General features: G+C 35.7%; 1 pseudogene; it reads left to right on the plus strand.

The window, feature by feature from the left end:
* Window positions 1–3,861: 3,861 nt before the first annotated feature.
* Window positions 3,862–26,875, plus strand: LOC114626996 (annotated as a pseudogene).
* Window positions 26,876–27,139: the final 264 nt, after the last annotated feature.

The raw sequence follows: 27,139 nt of genomic DNA on the forward strand, positions 1-27,139 counted from the left end.
GCTCCTGATTTAACTTTGCTACCTGGTATCTGTCTTAACCCACACACTTATGGCCACTTGATCTTGACAAATTGTCTAAAACCGTCTAGAAGAAAACAGATAGAATTTTCAACAGATGGTGATGGTTCACTTGGAGGTCAGCATGTAGAAGAACCCAAATCAATCCAGTCTTATCTTCTTGTACACAGTTCAAGTCCAAGTGGATAAAGGACCTTCACATAAAACCAGATACACTGAAATTAATAGAAGAGAAGGTGGGGAATAACCTCGAATACCTGAGCAAAGGCAAAAAGTTCCTGAAAAGAACACCAATGGCTTATGCTTTAAGATCAAGAATTGACAAATGGGACTTCATAAAATTGCAATGGTCTGTATTGCAAAGGACTCTGTCAATAGGACAAAACAACAATCAACAGATTGGGAAAAGATCTTATGAGTCTTAGATCTAATAGAGGGCTAATATCCAATATATACAAAGAACTCAAGAAATTAGACTCCAGACAATCAAATATCCCTATTAAAATATGGGGTACAGATGTAAATGAAGAATTCTCAACTGAAGAAACTCAAGTGGCCGAGAAGCATCTAAAGAAATGTTCAACATCCATAGTCATCAAGGAAATACAAATCAAAACAATCCTGAGATTCCACCTCACACCAGGCAAAATGACTAAGATCAAAAACTCAGATGATAGCAGAGGCTGGTGAGTATGTGGAGAAAAAGGAACACTCTTCCATTGTTGGTGGGATTGTAAGATGATGCAACCACTCTGGAAATAATTCTGGTGGTTCCACAGAAAATTGGACCTATCATTACCTAAGGACTCAGCTATACTACTCCTGGGCATATATCCAGAAGATATTCCAATGTATAACAAGGACACATGCTCCACTATGCTCATAGCAGCCTTATTTATAATAGCCAGAAGGTGGAAAGAACCCAGATGTCCTTAAACAGAGGAATGGATACACAAAATGTGGTACATTTACACAATGGAGTATTACTCGGCTATTAAAAACAATGAATTCAAGAAATTCTCGGGTAAATGGGTGGAACTAGAAAATATCATCCTGAGTGAGGTAACCCAATCTCAAATTAACACACATGGTATGTACTCACTGATAGTTGGATATTAGCCTAAAAGCTCACAATACCCAAGATATAACTTACAGACATCCTGAAGCTCATAAAGAAAGAACAAAGTATGGGTGCTTCGGTTCTTCTTAGAATGAGTAACAAATTACTGATGAGAGCAAATATGGAGACAAAGAGTGGGACAGAATTTGAAGGAGGGGTGGTCCAGAGACTGCTCTCCCTGGGTATCCATCCCATGTACAGCCACAGAAGGCAGATGCTGATGTGAATGCCAGGAAGTGCATGCTTACAGGTGGCTACTTAGCTGTCTACTTATAGGTCTGCCAGAGCCTGACACATACAGAGGCGGATGCTCACAGCAAACCATTGAACTAATCATGTGGTTCCCAATGGAGGAATTAGAAAGAAGACTGAAGGAGTTGAAAAGGTTTCAGGCCAATGGGGAGAGTAGCATTACAAACCAACCAGAGAGCTTTCAGGGTCTAAACCACCAGCCTGAGAGAAAAAAAATCAACATCCTTAGTCATCAGGGAAGTGCAAATCAGAACAACCTTGAGATTCCACCTAACACAAATAACAATGGCTAAAACCAAAACACAAGTGGCAGCAGATGCTGGTGAAGATGTGGAGGAAGAGGAATACTCCTACATTGCTGGTGGGATTGCAAGCTGGTATAACCACTCTGGAAATCAATCTAGGTATTCCTCAGAATATTGTACATAGTACTACCTGAGGACTCAGATATAACACTTTTGGACATATGCTCAGAAGATTCTCCAACATGTAGTAAGAACACATGCTACATCATGTTTGTAGCAGCCTTATTTATAATAGCCAGAAGCTGGTTAACAACCCAGATGTCCCTCAAGAGAGGAATGAATAGAGAAATATGGTACATTTACACTGTGGAGTACTATTCAACTATGTAAAACAATGACTTCATGAAATTCACAGGCAAATGGATAGAACTTGAAAATATCATCCTTAGTTAAGTAAACAAGTCACAAAAGAACACACAGGGTATGCACTCACTGATAATTGGATATTAGCCCAATAGTTCAAATTACTCAAGATACAAATTCACTGACCATATGAAGCTCAAGAAGATGGAAGATCAAAGTGTGGATGCTTCAGTGCTTCGAATGAGAAGATTATTCACACAGACAAATGTATGGGCTGAAGGGGAGAGAAATGGAAACTACACAGTATATGAGACTGGGGGCACCACATTTAATTCATGTTCCTCAGGACTCAAGGAATTATTACAGTAATTTGAACAGACTGAATGTAAGTGCTGGAAGTGGCCAATGACTAGAAAAAAACACAAAGTTCTGAACACAGCAGGGCAGGTTCCAACTCACAGGAACTGAGGCAGCATACACAGCACCATGCAAGCCCAAGAGACATCACATGCAAATATGAAGATGAGAGATGGACACACAATTCCCTCATTGGTATGAGTGAATGCAAATTTTAGCTTTTGGGGAAAAAAACACATTTTTTTTTTTAAACTGAAAACCCTTAACATGACAAGTTGACTATAATTCTTTGGAAGATTAATTGTTCCATAACAATTTTGGCAGGAGAAAAGCTTGAAGGTCTTAAAAGTTAAAAGATACACAGTTAAATGGAGGGTGAATATAGGAATAAAAGAATTAGACAATGGTTTGATTTTGATCAAAATGACTTGTAAAGCTAAAGACTTTCAAAGAATTAAAAATTAGAATATAAAAGTTTTTAACATTGGAAATTCTTGCCCAGGCAATATAACTCAATAGCTACAAAAAAATAAAATTTAAAGCATATGAATGGCAAAATATATTTTCGAAAATCCATTCTTACAAAAGATATTAATAATAAGCATGATCGCTGAGTTATATGCTTAGCCAAATACAATAAGGTTATTTTCTTTCTTGTATGATGAACTTGAAGATTTTCCTTGGCAGAGATAATTTGTGCTGTGAAAAAATAGCACTTAAAGTCACTTAAGACAGAATATATTTTTCTATGTGCACTCAGCTTGCTGTTTTACCTGCCCTTTAATGAACAATGAAATAAAATACTTTCTTGCCTTGGATTTCCCATTTAATCAACTTTTGTTAACAGCTTATGAATAACATTAATTCCAAATTATGCATTTCCATGACCCTATTCCAATATAATTCAATTCATAATAAATGTAAGAAACAAGAATTAGACAGAAAGCAATGAGATAAAGTTAATATCTACAAGTGTTGGAGACACATAAAGTTATAGCTTATTTTTATTAATTTTGTTATTACTGAGGTCAGTTGGGATCAGTTGAATTCATTGACATAATTCCCTATAAAGCTCATTGGAATAACCTATGTAACCAAAGTGAATTTTTGCAAATGATTTCAGAAAACTGGTTTTATGAACTAGACCTGTGTGAAAATATTACTGAAAGGAATCATGTCTGGAACTTTTATGTCTATTTACATGAATATAATCAAAAGGGATACATAGAAGTATAATCATGAACAAAATTATGACCTCTAGTTTTCACCAGGTCATAAGAGCTCAGATGCAGAGCCCCAGGCAAGAGAATGCTTCAGAATCCTCCAGAGGCCGACAGTGAACTGAAGAGCAAATGCTGTGAGAAGTACACATGTTGTTTAATATTAACTACACTAATAAAAAGTGACACCTGGATGTTTTCGTGAAAATTTGATATGTGAGTTTCTGCCTGCCTGACGCTTCATGCTGCATTTTGCTCAGGCACCTATCTTGATGACATGGCAACGATGTTCTCTTTGATTGTTGTCTTCTTGGTTCTGATGCTTCCCTTACTTTTTTGCTATTTGAGTGACCCCAGGTGCTTTTGGAGAATCAAAGACAAAGAAAATTGTCTAGGAGATAAAGAGGCTGATGGTTTTTTTCTTTCCATTTATACAGAGAATAGTTATGTGAAGAATGATTACTTCAGTGAGAATCTAGACAAGTAGTAAGTGGATCTTTCATTTATGTATAAATCCACATAAAGCATTCCAGGGATAGTAAAAGAGAGATTAGGCCCTATGTGACTTCTTGCTATCCTTTTTAAGGACATAACTAAAATTTATTTTATGTTTCATGGTTGGTCATTTTTCCAAATATGGTAGTTTTATAGTATAGCTTGTTTATTGTCATTTTTGAATCACAATCCAGCTAGATGGTGAATGAATCAATCATACTTTTGCCCTTGCTCTTAGAGAGATTAAACTTTATATTACAATTAACATCTTATGGTTTCATGTGATGCTAGTGTATGCTGCCCTGTTTCTGCCTAAGTGTTTGAGACAACTAAGGGTCCAAGTTAGTTGAGACTGATGGTCTTCCTGTGGGGTTGCCATCCTCCTAAGCTTCTCCCAGCTCTTCCCTAACTCAGCTACATGGATCCCCAAGTTCAGTCCAATGGTTAGTTGGAAATACTTGCATCTGTCTCAGTCATCTGTTTGTTGGGCTTCTCAAAAGATAGCCATGATAGGGTCCTGTTTATAAGTACACCAGAGAATCAATAATAGTGTTAGTTCTTGGAACATCCCTTGAGATGGATCGCAATTTGGGCAGGTCATTAGATCTCCTTTTCCTTAGACTTTTCTCCATATTTGTCATTGCAGTTCTTTTAGAAAGAAACATTTCTGGATCAGAGATTTTGATTGGAATGGTAACCTCATCCATTCACATTATGTTCTGTCTTTCTACTGTAGGTAGACTCTACAAGTTCCCTTTCCCCACTGTTGGATGTTTCACCTAAAGAGCCTTCCTATTGTTTTCTTATGTTTAGGTATGAGACTTGAATACATGATCTCTCCAATACTTTAACATGAAGAGACTTTGTGTTTTGTCAGACACATTTCCAGTATCTGAGATTACCATGTGAATTTTTGAGTTTGCCTTTGTGGTAGATTATGTTAATAGATTTTCATGTAATGAGCACACTTGCATCCTTGGAATGCTTTTTAAATTAACTCTTCTATAGTGCTATTAAGTGGTAGACTTGCATCATATGATAGTTATTTTTTTTAGATACACATATACAGAGTAATTTACAGTAGCTCAGTGAATAATTCAAATGTATGTCTTTGAACAATCCAGAATTTTTTTCATATTTTTCTCCCACAAGTACCTTACCTTGTACCTCTTTTTAAAAAGTATATTATCTATTTTAAGATAACATAGAATTCAACTTCATCATGTTAATTCCCTTCCAATAATTCTTCCAGGTTTGTGCATTCCCCTATGCTACTATGTGCAATCTCTTTAAAAACAGTCAAATCTATTTTGCACTGCAGATTTAAAGATTTCTGATTCATAGTCATTTTGCATTTTACCTCATTCAGCATCTATCCATTGTCTATATTAGTCTTTGTTTTAATCATATTCTATGCACAGATAAATATGAAGTGTGTTTTTTTCTCATATGTGTATATAATGGGATTGTATGGGATAATAAGTAGCTAATTACTAAATAGAGCAATCTAGTTTGAAAATTCAAAATGTCATTTCACTTTCATGCATAGAAGTAGAAGATATTGTGGTGCGTTGAACAGGAAATACTCATCAGATAAACAACAAGCTTTCTGCATATTAAAGAGATATCCCAGAACTGATTACTAGACACTCACCAAGTAGATTCGAAAATGTATCATCATTGATGATGGCAAAACAAAACTATCAACACTTCAAAAATTTAAAGCATTAAATGATTTATATAGAAACCATTGACTATTAAATAATAGTATAATGAAATATATATGTAAACTAAAGTATATGATTTGAAAAAGATTAAACATGAAATTGATTATTGCTAATTTGATTTAGGTGATTAATTTTTTGATTTAGGTTTTATAGATGTATAATTTATGATCCATATGGTTAAAGTTTGAATGGAAGGTGTGTGTGTGTGTGTGTGTGTGTGTGTGTGTGTGTCCAACACCACAGTCAATCTTAAAATACTTAGAAGAGTTTCTGGAAATTCTGGAATCCTGAAATCTTATCTTTTATTCAAGTCATACCTACCCTATTATGAAATCTACTTTCTGTTCCATACTTCTATATTTTAACTTTAATGTAATCGAGATTATAGGCCTTGTGAACTATTATGATTTTTACTAAGCAACCTGTTTTCCGAGTCCATCTAAAATACAGCATAAGTCAATATGTGTTTCCATCATCATTTATATAAAATACATTTTAGTACAATATATTCAAATTGTGAGTTTACCTCCCTTAACTCCTGTAAGATCATTTACTAATTAACTCCCATAAAGACCCACATTATTACTTTCACCCACTAAAAATTCATCATATTAAAAATAGTTATAAAATAGAATAAAACAAATATTTTGGATTATAAAATAATTCAATCAGAGTAGAAGCACCTGTAAAATCAAATAAAGGCATGATAAACACACTTATATACAAATAGTAAAATAGACATCTTTATAAACAAGAAACCCATAAAAAGAAATATTCAAAAGCTATAAAATAAACACAAAAGAACTGTACAAGATAAAAGTTCATCTCTCGAAAATTATGAGACAAAAACTTCCAAAATGTCACTGAGTTTAACTTGTATTGTTCATGTACGTGTCATTCACTATATCATTGAAACTGTATCACCAATAAGTTTTGTTTTCCCCTTTATGTATACAACATTTAGAATTGAGATTTCTTCACAAATATAGACATGGATGCATTTTTATTCTTCTCCATGAAGCCATACATTTGAGCCACTACCATTATTCAAGACAATTTCTTTATTCTAGTAGAGTTTTGTGGACTTAATTATCAAGCAAAACTAATGTGTCCAAAGGTGTATGTTTATAAGCCTTTAGTTGCATTCTATTGATCAAAGTTCACCCACCTCAAGCCAATTTTATTAATAGATTGTATTCCAATAGTTTGGAATACAAACTGAGATCAAAAATGGTGACATACCTACTAGTTATTTCATTACTTAGGATTGTTTTAACTATTCTTTTTTTTTAAAAATTCTAAGCTGTAGCTTTAAAAAAAAAAGATGTTATGACTTGACATATTGAACCTTTATACATCAACAATTGAAGTAGATTAATTAGATCACTCAAATTTCAAAGGGCATATCTTTCTCCAGTACAGAATAGCAATAGCTTTAAAAAGTACTACACAATTTCAGGTATTTCTGAATGAAAGAAAAAAATCCAAGAAATACGACTAGAAAAAAGTTATTAAAAAAGAAGTTGTAAATAATAGAGGACATAAAATTAAGTCAATTCAATAACAACTTCAGGCCCACAGTTATGTATAGTTACATAAATAATTACAGTAGTCACAAACCATTACAGATAATAGAGATGAGGTAAAAGCCATAAACTTATGTACGACACCTTGAATGATATATAACTCTTAAGTAATATTATCAAACTCTTTAGAATTATATCAAGCAGATATATTCAGTTAAAATATGTGTGATGAAAGAGAGAAATTAAAGTGAACATATTAGAAACAGAATATATCTGGACAAATCAGAACCAAATAGAACCCAAGGCCAGTTGTTTAATAGCCTGTGACTGTAGAGAAAGCATGAATTAGTACAATCTAAGTTACATGTGAAGCTAGAGGAACTGAATCCGAACCAAAAGATTGATTGTAGTTAAAACCAATCTTGTATGACTCTATTTTGTTCAGCCTAAAATAAAAAAATGAAAAGATATGAACTGTATAAAATGAAGAAAAAAGTGTAAATTATTGTGGTATTTGCATTACTTATGAATTCTTTAGACTTTGGCAATTGTTGACCCGGACAATTTTGGGTACCTGTTCTTCATTATGTCATAAAGGATCATGACATGTTTTAGATCTGATTCTATAAAAATGTATAATATTCTAGATAGCAGATAATTCTTATTTCTTTTATATGCATCTTATCTATATTAGAGTTATACGATGAAGTCATGGGCAGATTCAATGTTGGCTCAGAATTTTTTCCTTATTCACAGACGACCCATAGATATTTCACCACATTTAAGAAAAACAAGAAGAACCTGTAGAAAATTTCAAAAATGAGAGAATCCTCTTAGTATAAAATTCATATTTTAAAATCTTTATTAACAACATCAAAAGAAAAAGGCACATGGTGTCTAATTTCAGAATACAGTTAAAGAAGAGTCAAAAGAAGAAGATAACAGAAAACTTTGTCAATGCTTAAGACATTTGCATATTTTAGTCCCAAGATTTCAAAACAAAAGTAATAAAGTTTAATTCATCAAATTAAAAAAAAACTTTAAGATTGCTAAACTATTTGGCAGGTCTCTTATCCTAACACAATAATGAATAGTGTCACATATAAATGGGTCACGAAAGTCCAAAAAATTTTTGCTTAACTCACATTGAGTTTTATTTAAGATTACCATAATTAGAACTCATATCCCCCATTTTTCAGGGTGATGTGTAAAACCATCCACTTGATTTCCTCTGTTTATTTTGCCATTGAAGAAATCAATAAGAATATTCATATTTTACCCAACATTTCTCTATTAGTTAAGATTGAGTGTAACCTAATTGAGGATAATGTGAACAGAGTTTGGTTCTTGAAAAAAAAAAAGGAAAATATTCCTAATTACTACTGTAAAAATCAGAGGAGATATTTAATTGTACTTACGGGACCTATATGGATAACATCTTACACACTTGGACCATTCCTGTACTTCTCCAGAACTCCAGAGGTAAGTTACAGAGGTTTACTTTTAATGGAATAGTATCTGAGTTCCAAAGCTGACTAAAAGGCAGAGAATTCACTTGCATCTATTCTGATCTCTTAAAAATAAAGTTTAGACACTTACTGTGGCAAACACAACTTTATGACAAATAGGCAGCAGAGGCAACATAATGTGGACTGTTTTGCCAGAACATTTAGTTTATCTGTATTTGTATAGCAGTTCATAAGAAATTGGATATGATTTTCATATTAAGATGAAGAATTGACAGTTTCACACACTTCTAGCATGTGCTCTAGCACATTTTGTTCTTAGACTGAGCCATGTGCATTCCATTTCTTCATAATGATACTTATGGTCCATGTCTTTCAGCTATACTGTGGTTATTGTCATTTACTAAGTGGTCAGGAACAGTTTTCTCATCTCTACCAGATGACTCCCAAGGACACATCTCTACCACAAGCCATGGTGTCCCTAGTAGTTCACTTCAGATGGAACAGGGTAGGAGTGATCATTACAGATGATGACCATGGAATTCAATTCCATTCTGAATTGAGAGCAGTAATGGAAAAAAAACACTGTTTGATAAGCATTTGTCACTATGATCACATATGATCGGATATTATACCCTAAAATGATTCATACATATTATCACCAAATCATAATGTCTTCAGCAAAGGTAGTGATTGTCTATGAGGATAAAGAATCTCCTGTGCAATTTAACTTCAAGATATGGAAATTCAAAAGTATTCAGAGAATCTGAGTCAGTGTGTCACAATTTGATATGATCACAATGATCGGAGAGTTCATGCTTAACTCCTTGCATTGGACTCTTATTTTTTCACATCAGCAGTCTGAGATGTCTGGTTTCAAACAATTTATGCAGACAGTGTGCCCTTCTAACTACAGTAATGACATTTCGTTGGCTAAACTGTGGTGGACTTACTTTAAGTGTTCTTTGCCACCACCTAATTGTAAAACACTGAAGAAATCTCCAATCAAAACCCTTTTTAAATGGTTTTTTTATGCCACTCTTTGGAATGTCTATGAGTGAAACAGGTTACAACATATACAATTCTGCATATGCAGTGGCCCACTCACTTCATGAGATGTTTCTACAACAAGTAGACACATCCTCAGAGAATGATGGAAAGGTACCGGAATTTAACTCCTGGAAGATAATAATTCTTACACTGAATGACATATATGTCAGAGGTGGCATTCATAAATGGAATAGTAAAGTCAAAATCAATGTAAATAAATAACCTTTATCCTAAATGCATGCATTTATGGAGTCTTCCACTACATAAGTGACCTATTATGTTAGTGTCATAATTTATATTACAGCCAACAAGGGCATTAAAGTCAGTATTTCACAATCTTAGTCATGAATTTTCCTCCAAAATTTCAATGATATATGAATCTCATGACTTCATCATTTGAAATTTTTTTCTCATGCAATTAGTTAGTGAAATTATGAAAATGACTTGTCCTTTATTTGTTCAAAAAGTTTCTCCTTTTTTTTTTTGTTTGTTTTTTGAGATAGGGTTTCTATGTGTAGCCCTGGCTGTTTTAGAACTCACTCTGTAGACCAGGCTGGCCTCGAACTCAAAAATCCGGCTTGCCTCTGCCTCCCAAATTCTGGTATTAAGGTATGCACCACCACTGCCTGATCATCAAAAAGATTCTAATTTATGTAATGAATAGTCCTCAAACAATTTCAAGTACTTTTTCCATATTTTGAATGATTGAGTATTTATTTCCCTGTCTTATGATCAAATAACATTATTAGAATAAAAAAATGGATAATGTATCACTACTCTCAAATCATAAAATTCATTTGTGCATGTGTTGTGGCATCAATTATAGTGGGAAAATGGTATTTGTAAAGCATAGTGAAATGTTAAAAGTACATGGAATATGTTTTACTTTTTCAGTACTGAATGCTTCTGATAAAGATAGATTTTAGGAGTAGATAATAGATATGAGTGATATTACAAACTTTATAGTTTCTGTATTAATGTGAATGCATAGTTCAAGCTAAAATGAAAATATGTTTCAGATGTTCTCTTTTCTGAAGACCATACAATTTTTAAATCCTGCTGGAAGCCTAGTGAACATGAACCAGAATAGAAAACGAGATACAGAATATGAAATTTTCTATATTATGGATTTTCTCAAACAGGAAGGACTTAAAATGAAAATAGGAACATTTTCTGGTCATTTTCCAGATGGTAAACACCTGTTTATATTTGATGAAATGCTAGAGTGGGCTACAGATAGCAAGCAGGTAATTTAGATTTAATTTTAAAGCTCTACATGAAGCAAAAATACCTATAATCTTTTCTACTTTTATTTTATTATGGAATAAATTTTTTAACATTTCCTCATTTATTGACTTCCATAGTCCGAGATATCCTCTCTATCTTTTTCTTTCTTCAACCTCAGTCTGTAAAATCTCTCTCTTACTTGCTCTCTCATAAGATTTTCATGATATAAAAATCCCCCTATGTCCTTAAAGTTTTATCATTAAAAAACAAAGCAATGCAATTTTGCTTTATAACATGATACAGTGTGTAAAGGGAGGTCTTTCACTAGCTTTCTCTTGTGAATCACTGGAGTGTTTGACACATATGTTAAATTGTTTATTTCTATAAGGTATCTGATTTTTTTCAGGCTTTAGCCTCCATATGTAGTTTGCCTTGCAGACCAGGACTCAGAAAATAAATACTTTCAGGAGGGAAAGACTGTGTGCTGTTTTGATTGTTCCACCTGCCCAGAAAATGAAATTTCCAACATGACAGGTAATGATATGTTTTCTCAAAGTAATAAAATTGCTTATATCTCCCATATGCACATAGTTTTCAAAAGTCCATTGTGGAAAGGAAAAGATACATAAAAGTGAAAAAATCAACAGTAACACTGTGATTAGAAATAATATACTCTATCTCTTGGACTATGTTTTTGTTTCCTAATTCTAGAAGCAAAAACACCAATATTTCCTCAGAGTACTAAAGATTATGCATTTCTTATAGTTACATGTTTTAAATGCATTAAAGATATAGATACTTTGCCTCTTTGCTTTTTCAGAATTCATGGAGCTTTAAAATAATCACTTCATGTTAATAGCAGCCATATAATATTTTAGAAGTGTAAGTTTTGAATTTGCTATGGTAGATCAATAGAATCATTGACAGTTTGCATTTTCAATTGCTGTTCAGTTCAGATGAGTTTGCAGTCCAACAAACAGAACTCTGAATAACATCCTTTATTCTAAGATTCATACCTCATACGTACAGAGATATCACAATTAATTAAGCAGTGGTATCAATGTTGAGGTTAACTAAAGCTTTGAAAATGAATTTTCAAAGTGGTAGTACATTGTATAAATGAAATTTAGGATTAACTTCTGTTGCAGGTGATAGAAATATTCAGACAAATGACTAAAAGTTAAAGAACCAGGCCAATATGTAAATGGTTCAATATGATTTGCATATGAGGATTATGAAAATGAAGTACATATTTTTAAAAGTACACTAAATGTTAATCAAATTTCACTACAAAATCCAGAAACTACAGTAAGAAATTAATATAACTTTTATTAATTCAAATGATATTATAACACATGTATCAAAATTAAATAAACAGTCAATATTATTGTCTTTTCAGTTGGTTGAATACAAGACACTAACATAAATTTTATTAAATTTGCCTTGCTCTTATGATTTTCTTTTTTAATTGTAAATAGAGTCCTTTTTATACAGTGCATCCAGCCATATTTCCAATCTCTCTACTCTTTTTGGCTTCTTCCAACATTCCTTTCTCCCAGAACAAATCTCTTTCTATTTTATGTTGAGAAGCATGTGGGCCTCCAGAAGAAGATTGTCAAACAGGACAAAAGAAAATACAATAAGACTAGTCAAGTGTTATCATATTAAGGATGGACAAGGCAACCCATTAGGAGGAAATGAATTTTAAAGACCAGCAAACAGTCAGAGATATACCTGCTCCCACTGTTATGAGTCCCATAGAAAATCAAGCTAACAGCCATACCATATATGCAGAACACCTGGTGCAAACATACACAGGCTTCTTGCTAGATGTTTTAGTTTTTGGAGTATAATGTTTTAGTTTTTGCTGGATGTTTTAGTTTTGGACTCTAACTCATGTTAGAGTCCTTATATTTAAAATGGTAGAATATGGGTTTTTTTATGACATTAAATTTCTCTGTATTTTTCACTTTATTTATTTATTTTTTTACCCTATCCTTCTGAAGGGAGGGACATGATGAAGATGGCTAATTTAGTTTCTCTGCTTTCATGCCTGGATCCTGTCTATACACCTGGTTCTAATATGTGTGTGTGTATGTGTGTGTACCAATACATCATCATATGAATTAGAAATCATTGCTTAATTTTTTTTTATAGAAGAGTATTATCTGGGATTTTCTAGTTCTCTGGAATACACATTGTCCAGGATATAACCATCCAAGTATGGTTGAGCATGGACTTCTTCTCGTGGAGTGAGTATCAAATTAAATCAGTCATTGATTGCTCATTTCCACAACGTATGTGCTACTATAGCCCCAGCACATCTTGCAACCTGGACATATTGCAGTTGAAGGGTTTAGAGAATGTTGTAATGTCTGTGTTTATCTTTGCATAGCCTGTAGAATAAGGCTTCTAGCTCATATCAGCTATACATTTCCATATTCAGTAACCAGAGTCGAAGATGTCATCATCAATGTGGCCATGCTACCAGGTTTCAGAAGGTTACATTCTGACCAAGCATCAACATCGATTGTTTACAGATTTTCTTGTTACCTGCTCAATCAACAACTCAACCAATATTAATCTAGCACACTACTATCCTGGTTGAGAAAAAGTACAATTTAGCCTCTGTAATCTTCATTAGAAGACGTGTTCACTAGGCCCATCTTTATAGATCCCAAAATATTTCTATTGTACTATATTTCCACATGGTCAAAATATACCTTCAAATTCAAGCTGATAACTCTTCACTTTCTGTCCATAACCCACAACAGACCACTTGCTCTCCTGTCTTATTCTGCCTTCAGTGACAAAAAAGGAGCTATTCTGTTTCCTCAACGCAGTAATACTCATGCTCCTTCTGACAGTGATCTCTTCATTCTAGCCTCTCAGGGTTGTAATGGCCTGTTCTGCCTCACATTCGGGGGTCACCCTGTATCTGCCCAAGCTGTTGCTTCAATCTGTGAATCAGGGTCTAGCAAGAGAGAGAGTGGGGATGGAGATACGAAGAATGGAGACAAGACGGGGAGTCTGATCTGGAGTCGAGACAGCGTCTGATTTATATCTCTCCTTGAGTCTTGCCTTGAGTCTATCCTTGAGTCTCTCAAGTGCTGGGATTAAAGGTGTGTGCCACCACTGCCTGGCCTTGATTAAAAGGATCGAGATAATTATCAGAGTGTGCTCAGCTGTTGTAGGCTGTTGAAAACAAGTCTCTTGTCAGGGTATATGGCTCAAGATGGCTGCAAAGATGATAGCCGCTTTCTGCTCAGAGTCAGCTCCCAACAGGTCTCCCTTTTTAAATTTGTTTTCAAAAGGGAAGGCTGGGAAAACTTACAGAAACCATGCCTGTCTTAGGGTGGAAAAAGGACCCCAACCTCTCTTTCCTGTCTTTGGATACTCAACAGCCATTGGTTAAGCTCCTGTCTTAGGATGGTGAGGCCTCCCAGTTTGGGGCAAGGGTCTTGAATAGTTCTCTTACCCGTCATTGACTATCTGGCTTAGTGCGCAAGTTAGCAGTTAATCTTTGTCAGTCTTGATGACAGAGGTTTTGGAGTCTCCTATTTCTAGCCTGTAATAATGGACCTGTATGGGTTTCATTTGAATAGCACCTATCTATTGTCGTACAAAAGCCATCAGTTTGTTGAACAGTGTAAACCCAAGAGACAAGAGACTTAGCAATGTCTGAATGGTTATTGTAGAAGCAACACTCTTTTTAGGGTAGCACATAACTCTCTCTGTTGGAGGAGTAAAAAGTATAAGCCTCTTCTATTCTGTAGCACTATTTCAGCTATGAAGAATAATGAATTTTACAAATGTATTATAGCAGATTCCATTCTTTCTAAATCTAAATCTATAGAAGTACAGAACTGATCATAGTGTTGATCTTAAAACAAATAAGGAAAATTCCCATTCTTGCCCCAGTCAGTCTTAAACTCAAAAAACAATTATAGTAACTGTGGTAATGGGTTTTCTCCTGAGTCTAAACAATGTACCCCACTAAATCATAAATCACGGAACCAAAAGTCCAATAGAGTCACCCTGGAGGTGGTGATGTTTTCTTCCGAACTGAGAACTTCTCGAGTCTGGTATGATGGTTGATCCGCTCCTGTTTGAAGACAATTGTGAAGCATCTTCATGTTTCCTGTAAAGAAAAAATACATATCTCAGGAGGTTTCTCTTCTCTGGAGTTGTTATTGTTGTCTATTTGTTTGATCAGTCTTTTTGGCAGCCAACTTGCAGCATCTGCCATTTGGGAATATATGTAGACTAATCTCTTCCCCAGATAAGCACTGGATCTGGCCCATTCCAGGTTCCAGTTAATGAGTCTTTCTAGAGGACTGTTGAAAATTCTTTTTGGTATCTGGATTCTTTTGGAATCAATAGCCCCCATCAAAAATACCCCAAGTCTCTTCTTCCAGAGTTACCATGGACCTCAATAAGATGAGTAATCCCATTTTCACTTTTTCTTAATTCTTTCCCTGGAGAAAATCCAGAGTTTATCATTTGAGCCATGATTACTTCATTAGGGCTGCACATAATCAATCCCAACTGGGATAATCGATCCCTGCCCCAAAGATTAATGGGAAGGCCTGGGATGACATAGGGTTGTATATTCCCTGTATTCCCTTCTTTATCTTTCCATGTCAGCACCTTAGAGCTTTGCTGTGGATTTTGACTTTGGCCAATACCCCTTAAAGTGGTTAAAGTTGGGGTCAGAGGCCAGGTGGCAGGCCAATCGCTTTGTCTGATAATCGTCACATCAGCTCCTGTATCAACCAAACCTTGGAATGCCTTCCCATAGAGCAATATCGAGCAATCAAAATATGATGACCTTTGTCATCATAGGTTTTTGTTTAACTATAGGCTATACCCAGTATGCAACAGAGGAACCAAAGCCTTGATTCCCTCTCTTAGGACTCTAATCTGTGACTAGTAGGAATCAATGGAAGTAACAATAGTTGAGCTATCTTCCTTTTTTGTAGGAATAGTGACTATATTCTGTATTGTGTTGGCCATTACCTTAATCTCACCTTGATAATCATTGTCTATAACTCTAGGAAAAATCTGTAGTCTCTGTATAGTAGCACTGTTTCTTCTCACTATCAGGCCAAACACATTTGGATAGAGTGGTCCAAACAGTCTAGTGGGTAAGGCCTGAGGTCCCATTTCTGGGGTTAATACTGTGTGGGTGGCAGAACTGAGGTCTAGTCTTGTGTTTCTTGGGGTTTCTTGACAAAGTTCTTAAAGGGATTGTTGTTTGTTGGTATGATACTGACTGTCCCATAAGCATGTTTTGGCTTGTGTTGGCTCGAGGCCTGGGGCTGGCCCCTGTTCCCATTTCCCTGATTATGGGAAAGGGTGTTTCTTTGTGTTTCTGTCTTGGACCTACATTCATTAGCCCAATGCCTTCCACGTTTGTAATATGGGCATAGGCCAGGCTGTTTTCTAGGCTATCTCTGGGTTAAATCATTTTCTGTCTTGTAATCTTTGGCAAAGTGTCCAGGCTTGTCACATTTAAAACAGACCTTTTTGTCTCTGTTTGCCAAAAAAATCTCTCACTGATTGTCTTTGTATGGCAGCTGCCATAGCTAAGACCTGTTGATAGGAGGGCCCTATGTCAGAACTGAGTCTGATATACCCAGTAAGGTCTGTCTTTTTCCTATAGGGTCTAATGGCTGCTTGGAAGGCAGGATTGGTATTTTCATATGTAAGCTGTTTCATATAATCTATATTTGTCTCTATATTTCCAAAAATCTTTCCTGCTGTTGTCATTAATCAATGAACAAAATCAGAAAATCGCTTGTCAGGCCCTTGTCTGACTGAGGTCAAAGATGAACCAGGGTCTCCCTTTACCAGGAGTTTGTGCCAAGCCTTCATGGCCGCAATTTGAATTTGAGCAAATAAGCCTGGGTCATATTGCATTTGGTTATCACTAGAAGCAAATTTCTCTTTTCTTACTAAGGCATCAAAGGACCAACCATTGCCTGCCTGAATGTTTTCTCTTAGCTGTCTCTTTACAATTCTCATAATATTTTGATTTCTAAATAAGATGGTCACCAGTGCTAAGAACTGTTCTCACTAGAGTATTCCAATCACCAGGAGTCAGCCACTCCTCTGTAACAGATTCTAAGATTGTAAGAGTAAAGGGAGCAGTGGCACCGTATTGTGCCACTGAATTTTTTGATTCTTTAATAATTTGAAAATTAAACCCAGTGTGATGTCTCCAAGCAACCCCTTGAGCATCCCTAGTCTCTGATACAGGGAAAACCTCAGCCTCTCCCTCCTCTGGCTGATCTGTGGCTGAACTAAAACCAGGGGGTAGGGGCTGTCTTTGGACTCGGGTTGAGGAACTCGAGGATCTGAGGGATTTTATTTGTCCTCTCAAGACATCTTCCCTGTCTTTAATTTTTGTAGCTGATTAATTAAGTCCTGATACTCTTTTTCTAACTCTATTTGTTGTTTAAGCAGAGAAATTTTGTCCTGTAACTCCTTTCCGGTATTTACAACCAGCATCTCCATAGCAGGAGCATCTGGAGGTGGAGGAACAGAGGGAGGGGGTCTTTGGGAAGAGGACCATTCAGGGTCATAATTTTTGGCTGTCTCTTACTCTAGGTCAGCACAATCTGGCTCTGACAAATCGATTATTTCAACCTTTGGCCGTATTTTGGATTTTATGTTTTTCTTTTTCTTTTGAACATGAAAGACAGCATTTAAACAGCAAAACAGAAGCAAACAATTAACACACGTAAGCAGCAAACAACAAAACAAAAACAGAGAGTTGAAATCAGGCTGAGAGTTGAATTCAGGCTGACTTATTACTTGTCCCATTATCATTACTATGACTTACTGGTCTCCACATAGCAGGTTCCCATGGCAATCACCGTTTCATTTCTGAATTTTCAGTCAACCCTTCTTCTGGTAATGTCCCTCACTGGGTCTCTCATTCTTGCTTCCCCACATTGGACACTACTTTGTAACGGCCTATACTACCTCACGTTCGGGGGTCACCCTGTATCTGCCTAAGCTGCTACTTCAATCTGTGGGTCAGGGTCTAGCAAAAGAGAGAGAGTGAGGACCGAGACACGAAGAATGGAGACAAGACAGGGAGTCTGATCTGGAGATGAGACAGAGTCTGGTTTATATCTCTCCTTGATTCTATCCTTGAGTCTCTCAAGTGCTGGGATTAAAGGCATGTGCCACCACTGCCTGGCCTTGATTGAAAGGATCAAGATAATTATCAGAGTGTGCTCAGCTGTTGTAGGCTGTTGAAAACAAGTCTCTTGTCAGGGTATATGGCTCAAGATGGCTGCAAAGATGATAGCTGCTGTCTGCTCAGAGTCGGCTCCCAACACAGGGTCAGTGCACTATTTGTATTTATCATTTACTTAACAGTTAAGATAAACTTTTAAAGGAATCTTTTTTCTAGGAGTGAGTAATCTGACTCAGGATGATATTTTTTAGTTATCCATTTGTCAGAAAATTTCATTGTGTCATTTTGTTTTTAATAACTCGGTAATACTATATTGCATACATGTATGCTATTTTTTATGTGCCCTTCATTTGAAGTACATCTACTTCTTTGTAGTTTCTGGCTATTTTAACTATAGACACACAAACATAATTGAGCAAGTGTCCTTATGGTATGAGACAGTACTAGGCAAATATACAAGAGTGGTATACTTGAGTTTGGCATTAGACATATTCACAGTTTTCTAAGAAATTGTCATATTTATTTCATTATTGTTTTATAATTTTTGTATTCCTATAAGCAATGGAGACATGACTCATTTTCCCCACATGCTTTCTTACATGAGTTATCACCTTTGTAATTGAACTTAGTCATCTTGATGGATTAACATGGAATTTTAAAATGTATTTAATTACATTTCCATAATGAGTGAAGATGATGTGTTTAAGTGTTTCACAGCCTTTTGAGATGCCACTCTGGCAGTTCCTCAGAAAATTGGACATGGTATTACCTGAGGATCCAGCTATATCACTCCTGGGCATATATCCAGAAGATATTCCAACATATAATAAGGACACTTACTCCATTATGCTCATAGCAGCCTTATTTATAATAGCCAGAAGTTGGAAAGGACCCATATGTCCTTCAACAGTGGAATCGACACAGAAAATGTGATACATTTACACAATGGAATACTACTCAGCTATTAAAAACAATGAATTCGAAAACTTCTTAGGTAAATGGATGGAACTAGAAAATATCATCCTGAGTGAGGTAACCCAAACATAAAAGTATACACATGATATGTACTCACTGATAGTTGGATATTAGCCCCAAAGCTCCCAATATCCAAGATACAACTCACAGACCACATGAAGCTCCTGATCAAGGAAGGCCAAAGTGTGGGTGCTTTGGCCCTTCTTAGAAGGAGTAACAAAATACTCATGTGAGCAAATATGGAGAAGCATGGGACAGAAACTAAAGGAGTGGCTGTCCAGCGACTGCTCCACCTGGGTATCCATCCCTTGTGCAGTCATCAAAGTTAGACGCTGATGTGGATGTCAGGAAGTGCATGCTGACAGAAGCCTGATATAGCTATCTCCTTAGAGGTCTGCCAGAATCTGATATATTCAGAGGCAGATGCTCACAGCTAACCTTTGAACTGATCATGGAGTTCCCAATAGAGGAGTAAGAGAGAAGGCTGAAGGAGATGAAAGCGTTTGCATCCCCATGGGGAGAGCAACAATACCAACCAACCAGAGCTCCCAGGGTCTAAACCACCAGCCTGGGAGCACATAGTGAGATGTCCATGGCCCCAGCTGTATGGCTCCAGGTGTATAAGTAGGGGAGGATGACATTGTCAGGCATAGGTGACTGAGGTAGTCCTTGGTCCAGTGAAGGCCGGATGACCTAGTGTGGGGAAAATCATGGGTGGAGAGGTGAGAGTGGGATGGTGAGTGAGGTCATATCCTCATAGAAGCAGGAGGAGGGGGATTCGATAGGGGGTTCCTGGGTAGAGGGGAAATAGGGAAAGGAAATTACATTTGAAATGTAAATAAAATATCCAAGAAAAAAGATTTATTAAAAAAAGAAAGAAATCAGAAATGGTGATTCATCCAGCAGTTCTCTTATTTTTCAGAATATCTTGGGTATCATAAGGAAATGTTCCTTCGATGTCTGTAAATTTTAAGTTCACATTTTGACGTCATTGGTTGAATCTATATGTGGAATTTGGAAGAATGGTTATTTTCTTATGTTATTCCACTGACCCAAGACAGTGTGAGATCTTTCTCCCTTCTGATAGTACATAAATTACCTCCTTCAAAATTTGAGATTTAAGGTTTCTTTTGCAAGACTTTCATTAGTTTAGTCATAGTTTCCATAAGATATTTTACATTATTTGAGTGTACTATAAAAGGTGTTGTTTGTTCTCCAGTTTATTTGTCATTTGTATATAGGAAAACTACTGAGTGTGTGTGTGTGTGTGTGTGTGTGTGTGTGTGTGTGTTAATCTTGTATCCAGCCATTTTGTTGATAATTTATATCAAATTATACTTTGACTTATTCCATTCTAATATGTATCTTCATCTCCTTAATTGTCACATTAGTCTAGCTAGAAATTCAGATACTAATTTGAAGAGATATGGAAAGATTCAGAACCCTTGTCTCATCACTGATTTTAGTGGAATTGCTTTATTTGGATTTTCAGAAAACAAAAATCACAACAATTTGTGAGTTGAGAATTTTGGCATCAATGCTCTTAAAGGAAATTGGCCTGAAATTCTCCGTTTGTTGAGTTTTTATGTAGTTTAGTTATCCAGGTTTCTATGACCTCATAAAAATAATTTGGCAGTGTTTCTTTTGTTTCAATTTTGTGGAATACACTGAGGAGTATTGGTATTTACTTTAAATTGAATATCTTGTAAATTCTATATAAAACCATCTGGAACTGGGCTTTGCTTTGTTGAGAAATGTTTAGTGAACCTTATGCTTCTTTAGGTGTTATAGGACTATCTACATAGTCTACTGATCTTCATTTAACTTTAGGAAGTGGTATCTATAGAGCAAATCATCGATTTCATATGGATTTTTCAAGTTTGTATAGTAAAGGATTTGGCGTAAGAGTCAATTTCTATTGAGTAGCCAAGATGAAACCTAGTAGTGTTAGGTAAAAATTCAGGATTCTAGATAGGAAAATAGATTCCAACACCATGGAAGGTAGATGGCTGCCCAAGTCTTCTTCTGATTAAGGGTTATTAAAAATGTAAAGGCTGTGTGAGTTTTTTATCCTGTAACTCAATAAAAAAGTTAAAGTAGAAACATCTGGCTGTGATTTAAATACTTTCTTACAACAAATGCTGCCCCTGTAACTCTGTTTCAACACTAGGGGTGTCCCTGAGAATTGTGACAAAGGTAATTGACAGAGGGGGAACAGTTTACAGGGAGCCTACCTGGTCTTCTGGCATGTGTAGTCTGTGGAAGAGCAGGGTTTGTCACTCTTGAAGATTGAAAATACAACAATTTTATAATACTTGATTATGTTTTTATTGCTGTTAACCACCCTTAGTCCACCTGCCACAAATCCTAATCCCATTCCTCTAACCCCTTGCCTATTAGATGATGCTCCTTCCCCCGACCACCACCCCCAACCAGGGCCTCAGAATAGCCTCTATATGCTGTTGGTTGGTGGCACAGTCTGTGGCAGCTCCCTGGAATCTGGTTTAGTTTAGCCTGCTAGTCTTCCTACGTGGTCAATCTCTGATTCACCTTCTTCTCTCTGTCTCCTAATTCAAACATGGGAATCCCTGACTTCAGTCCAATGCTTGGATGTAAGTGTCTGCCTTTCTCTGTCAGTTGCCAACAGGGTTCTCAGAAGACAGCCATGCCAGGCTCCAGTCTATAAGCACATTGTAGTATCAGTAAGAGTGTCAGGCCATGGTACTCTTCTCCCCTATGAGATGAATTCCAATTTGGGTCAGTCATTGGACTGTCTTTTCTTTAGTCTCTTCTCCAATTTTTTTTTTTTGCCTTGCAGTTCCTTTAGACAGGAACAACTCTGGGTCAGAAATTCAGACTGTGTGTTAGTAACCCTATCCCTCCCCTTGAGGCCTTGCTTATCTACTTGAAGTGGAGTTCTGTCTGTGTAATGTTGGGCATTTCTGCTAAGGTTACCACAAATAAGTCCTGAGAGCAGCTAAACTTTCGGGTCTCTGGTACTTTCTAGAGGATTCCTCACCTTCTACCCTCCGAGGCTGCTTGTTTCTGTTAATTCTATTCACACTGTGGGCTTTTCTCCTGTCGGGAATACTTGATCTTGTTCCCCTTTCCTCCTCCCCCTCTTCTTTCCCGACATGTCTCTGCTCCTTCTGTCTCCTGTACTAATTTCCTTTCCAATTCTAAGTGGAATTGAAAAACCACACTTGGTCCTTTCTGCTTCTTGTACTTCTTAAGGTCTGTAGGTTGTTTCCTAGATAGTCTGTACTTTTCGTTTCCTGAGTAGTCTGTGCTTATCAGTGAGTATGTACCATGAACATCCTTTTGGATCTGAGTTACCTCAGTCAGGATGACATTTTCTAGTTCCATCCATTTGCCTGTAAAATTAATGATGTTCTCATTTACAATAGCTTATTAGTATTCCATTGTGAAACTCAACTACATTTTCTGTATCCATTCTTTGATAAAGGGATGTCTGGGTTGTTTCCAGCTATTGATTGTTACACACAAGTCTGCTATGAACATCCTGGAGCACATCTCCCTGTGGTATGGTGTTGCATATTTTGGGTATATGCCCAAAAGTGATTTAGTTGGTTATTCAGGTAGAATTACTTCCAATTTCATAAGAATGAACCAGATTGATTTCAAAAGAGGTTGCATCAGTTTGCAATAACAACAGCAATGGACAAGTGTTCTCTTTGTCCAATTAACTGACAGCATGTGCTGTCATTTGAGTTTTTTCCTCTTTCTCCACATCTTCACCAGCATGTGCTGCCATTTGAGTTTGTAATCTTAGCCACTATGATTGGTGTGATGAAGAATCTCTGGATGATTTTGATTTCCATTTCCCTGATGACTAAGGACTTTGAAGTTTTCTTTAATTTCTTTTAGGCCATTCAAGATTCCTCTATTGTGAAATGTTTTGCTCAGCTCTGTACCCCAGATTCTAACTGGGTTATTTGGTTCTTTGGAGGTTAGCTTCTTGAGTTCTTTATATATTTTATATATTAGCCCTATGTAATTAGGAATGTTAGTGAAGTTTTTTTTTTTTTTTGGAGATTTCCCTCTGTGCCAATGAGTTCAAGTTTATTTCCACCTATCTCTTCTATTAAATTAAGTGTATCTGGTGTTAGTTGACGTACTTGATCCACTTGGACTTGAGTTTTGTGACAGGTGATAAACATGGATCTATTGTCATTGTACTATATAAAGTACAACAAGGTTAGACTCATACCATTTATTGAAGATGTTTTCTTTTTTTCCATTGTAATTTTTTTGCCTACCTTTTCAAAGATCAAGTATTTATAGCTGTATGGTTTTACTAGTGGGTCTTTGATTTTATTGCATTGATTAACCTGTCTGCCTCTGTACCAATCCCATACAATTTTCATCACTATTGCTTAGTAGTGTAGCCTGAGGTCAGGTAAGGTGATTTCCACTGGATTTTAGGAATTATTAAGATTTTTAAGAATTATTTTAGCTGCTTGGATTTTTTGTTTTTCCATATGAAGTTGAAAATTTCTCTTTTCATGTCTATGAAGATTGTGTTGGAATTTTGTAGAGATTGCCTTGAATCTGTAGATTGCTTTTGGTAAGGTGGCCATTTTACCATGTTAATCCTATTAATGGATGAGCATATGAGCCTCATTTTAGAAGTCTTCTTCAGTTTTTTTTTGTGTGTGTTTTTTTGTTTTGTTTTGAGATCTGAATTTCTGGTTGTAGAGATAATTCACTTGGTTTGAAAGAATTACAACAATATATTTTATACTATTTTGGCTATTGTGAAAGATTCTGTTTCCCTAATTTTTTTCTCATATTTTTTACCTTTTATATAAAGAAAGTTACTGATTTCTTTTGGTTAATTTTTATCCTGCCACTTTGCTGAAGTTGTTCATCAGCTGTAAGAACTCTTCAGTGGAATTTTGGTGATTGATCACATATACTATCTCATCTTCTAAAAATAATGATACACTGTGTTCTTCCTTTCCAGTTTATATCGCCTGATCTACTTCAGTGGCCTCATTGCCATAGCCAGAACTTTAAATACTATATTTAAGAGATATGAGAATATTATACAAAATACTTGATTATTTTTATGTAGGTAAAGTCTCTCGTATTTGAATACACCTACTCACCAAATTGGATAACATTGTTTAGCAAAATTGTAAAGTAAATACAAAATAATGCCAAATGTATCTCTTTCAATGCAGAGACTATGTACTTGGAAAGAGCATCACTTTTAACTTTAATCAATTAGCTTAATGTGATTGGAAAAAAACTGAATACACTATTGTTTAATCTACAAGTATAACAGTGGAAAGGAACCTCCATCTACTACATTCTGTCAAGATTATTTTTGAGGTATTTACCATTATTTAGACCATGGTATTTCTTAATAAATACTACAGCAATGGGAGTACAGTTTAGGAAATCTTACATAAATAATAAAGCAGGCATGTAATATTCCTTACCACAATTCAGACATAGATTGATACAACTTAATGTAATATTTTTGAATGTAGAGAAATTAGGTGATGATTTTTCATGTTATCTCTTCATCGCTTGACATTACCAGTGCTTTTTTATGATACTTTTACTTAAGAGATTATTATATGATTACATTTTTCCTTCTCTTTCCTACAAATATCCAACCACCCCTCCTTACACTTTTTAAAATTTATGTCATTTTTTAAAACACTCACACAATAAAAACACTCACACTAATTGTTATATGCTTCACTGGGGATGACAATTTTACTCACTTTCCATATTCCTTCACTATCTGTAATTCTCTAAGATAGAATTTTGAATGACATTTCTTTCTTTCCCCAATGCGTCATGTTTTTTTGTTTGTTTGTTTGTTGTCAGTTAGCTCTGGGTTAAGAAGTCCTTTATGGGGAGATGTTTATGGGTGTTACTTGCAACCTTCCTACAAAATACACACTCATATCAAACTCTCTGACCCTCTAGCTGTTTCACTCTTCAAACCATTTCTTTCATAATTTTCTAGCCTTAACTGAGGAACTGATTTTGCAGATGTATCCATTGGACTGAACATTAAAACTCTAAATTTTTATTGACTATAATATTCTCTAACAATATCTCTTTCAAAGGTAACTTTATATAATGAATGGGAAAGAGTTTAAATACTTGTATATGTAAGAACAAATCTGTCGAACAGAGCCAGAGATTATAATGATTTACTAAAATGTTGGTTGTTACCTTCTTTTCCAAGACATGGAGTGGTGGAGTTTCTATGTCCAAAATCTGTTTGAAACCACATGGAGGATTAGATTTTGGCCAACACATATCGTTCTACGTTCTTCTTTTGCATAATATACTCAATTATAAGTAAAAATGTTATGATTATATGAGTGATCATTCTAAGGCATATTATTGTGGAAACATAAAAATTATGCAACAGTATAGATTTTGTTTTAAAAAATACAATAAACATTTTGAGTATATTAGATAAATATGAAAAGAAGCTTGCATAAAGAATAGAACCATTGAAAATTATGATCACATCTTATAAAGCTCCCATATTTAAGTTTGCTTCTAACACAAGAAGTTAGTCTATGTTAGTTATGAATTTCTAAAGTGTAAGCTTACTGTATCTTGTGATTATTCTACAAAAACTAAATCTGAAAATACTTCCCTTCCTATACTAGGCATGGATAAATGTGTGAAGTGTCCAGAGGATGAGTATGCCAACACAGATCAAACTAATTGCCTCAAAAAGCTTGTGACCTTTCCGGATTATGGAGACACCTTGGGAATGGCTCTTGCTGGCTTGGCTCTGTGCTTCTCTGCTCTTACGGCTATTATACTCTGTGTCTTCTTGAAACACTGAGATACTCCCATAGTCAAGGCCAATAATGAAACCCTCAGCTGTATTCTACACATCTCTGTCATATTTTGTTTTATCTGTTCTATGCTCTACATTGGTTATCCTAGTATGGTCAGCTGCATCCTGCAGCAAACCACATTTGCTATTGTGTTCACTGTGTCTACCTCTAGTATCTTAGCAAAGACAATTACTATAGTACTAGCGTTTAAGATCACAGTTCCAGGAAGAAGACTGAGCTGGCTGTTGCTTTCAAGGGCACCTATTTACCTCATTCCCATGTGCAACATGACCCAAATGATTCTCTGTGGAATCTGGCTGGGAATTTCTCCTCCATTTGTTCATGCTGATCTACACATGGTACATGGACACATCATCACTGTTTGTAGCAAAGGTTCAGTCATTGTCTTTTACTATGTCCTTGGGTACATGGGTTCTCTTGCTCTAGGGAGTTTCACTGTAGCTTTCCTGGCCAGGAATCTGCCTGACACATTCAATGAAGCCAAACTCCTGACATTCAGCATGTTGGTGTTCTGCAGTGTCTGGATCACCTTCCTCCCTGTCTACCATAGCGCTAAGGGCAAGGCTATGCTTGTTGTGGAGGTCTTCTGTATGTTGGCCTCCAGTGCAGGGATGCTTCTTCGCATATTTGTCCCAAAGTGCTACATTTTTTTGTTGAGGCCACAAATCAATTCTGTTCATGAGTTTAGGAAAATATGTGTAAAAGCTGTAAATATTGATTTTAACTGCTTATTTAGTACAGCAAACATATTCTCATGACCACCAAAGTGATTACTATGTATTATATCATTATATGAGTTTCTACCATTAAAAAATGTGGAAAAAAAACCTGGACATAAAAATCTAGCATATTACCTGGATGTCAGTCTATTAGATTAAACCATATAACCAGGATTATATCATTGAACAGTTTGATTTCTGAAGATTCTTACTTGGGAGTACAAATAAATTCATTTGATACCTACTTTTCAGTACAAATAGTATGTTATTATCAGATTCTGAGAAAAATTATTATTATGTGGA

This window comes from Grammomys surdaster, unplaced genomic scaffold, assembly GCF_004785775.1.
Source record: "Grammomys surdaster isolate TR1022 unplaced genomic scaffold, NIH_TR_1.0 242, whole genome shotgun sequence".
NCBI classification, from domain to species: domain Eukaryota; kingdom Metazoa; phylum Chordata; class Mammalia; order Rodentia; family Muridae; genus Grammomys; species Grammomys surdaster.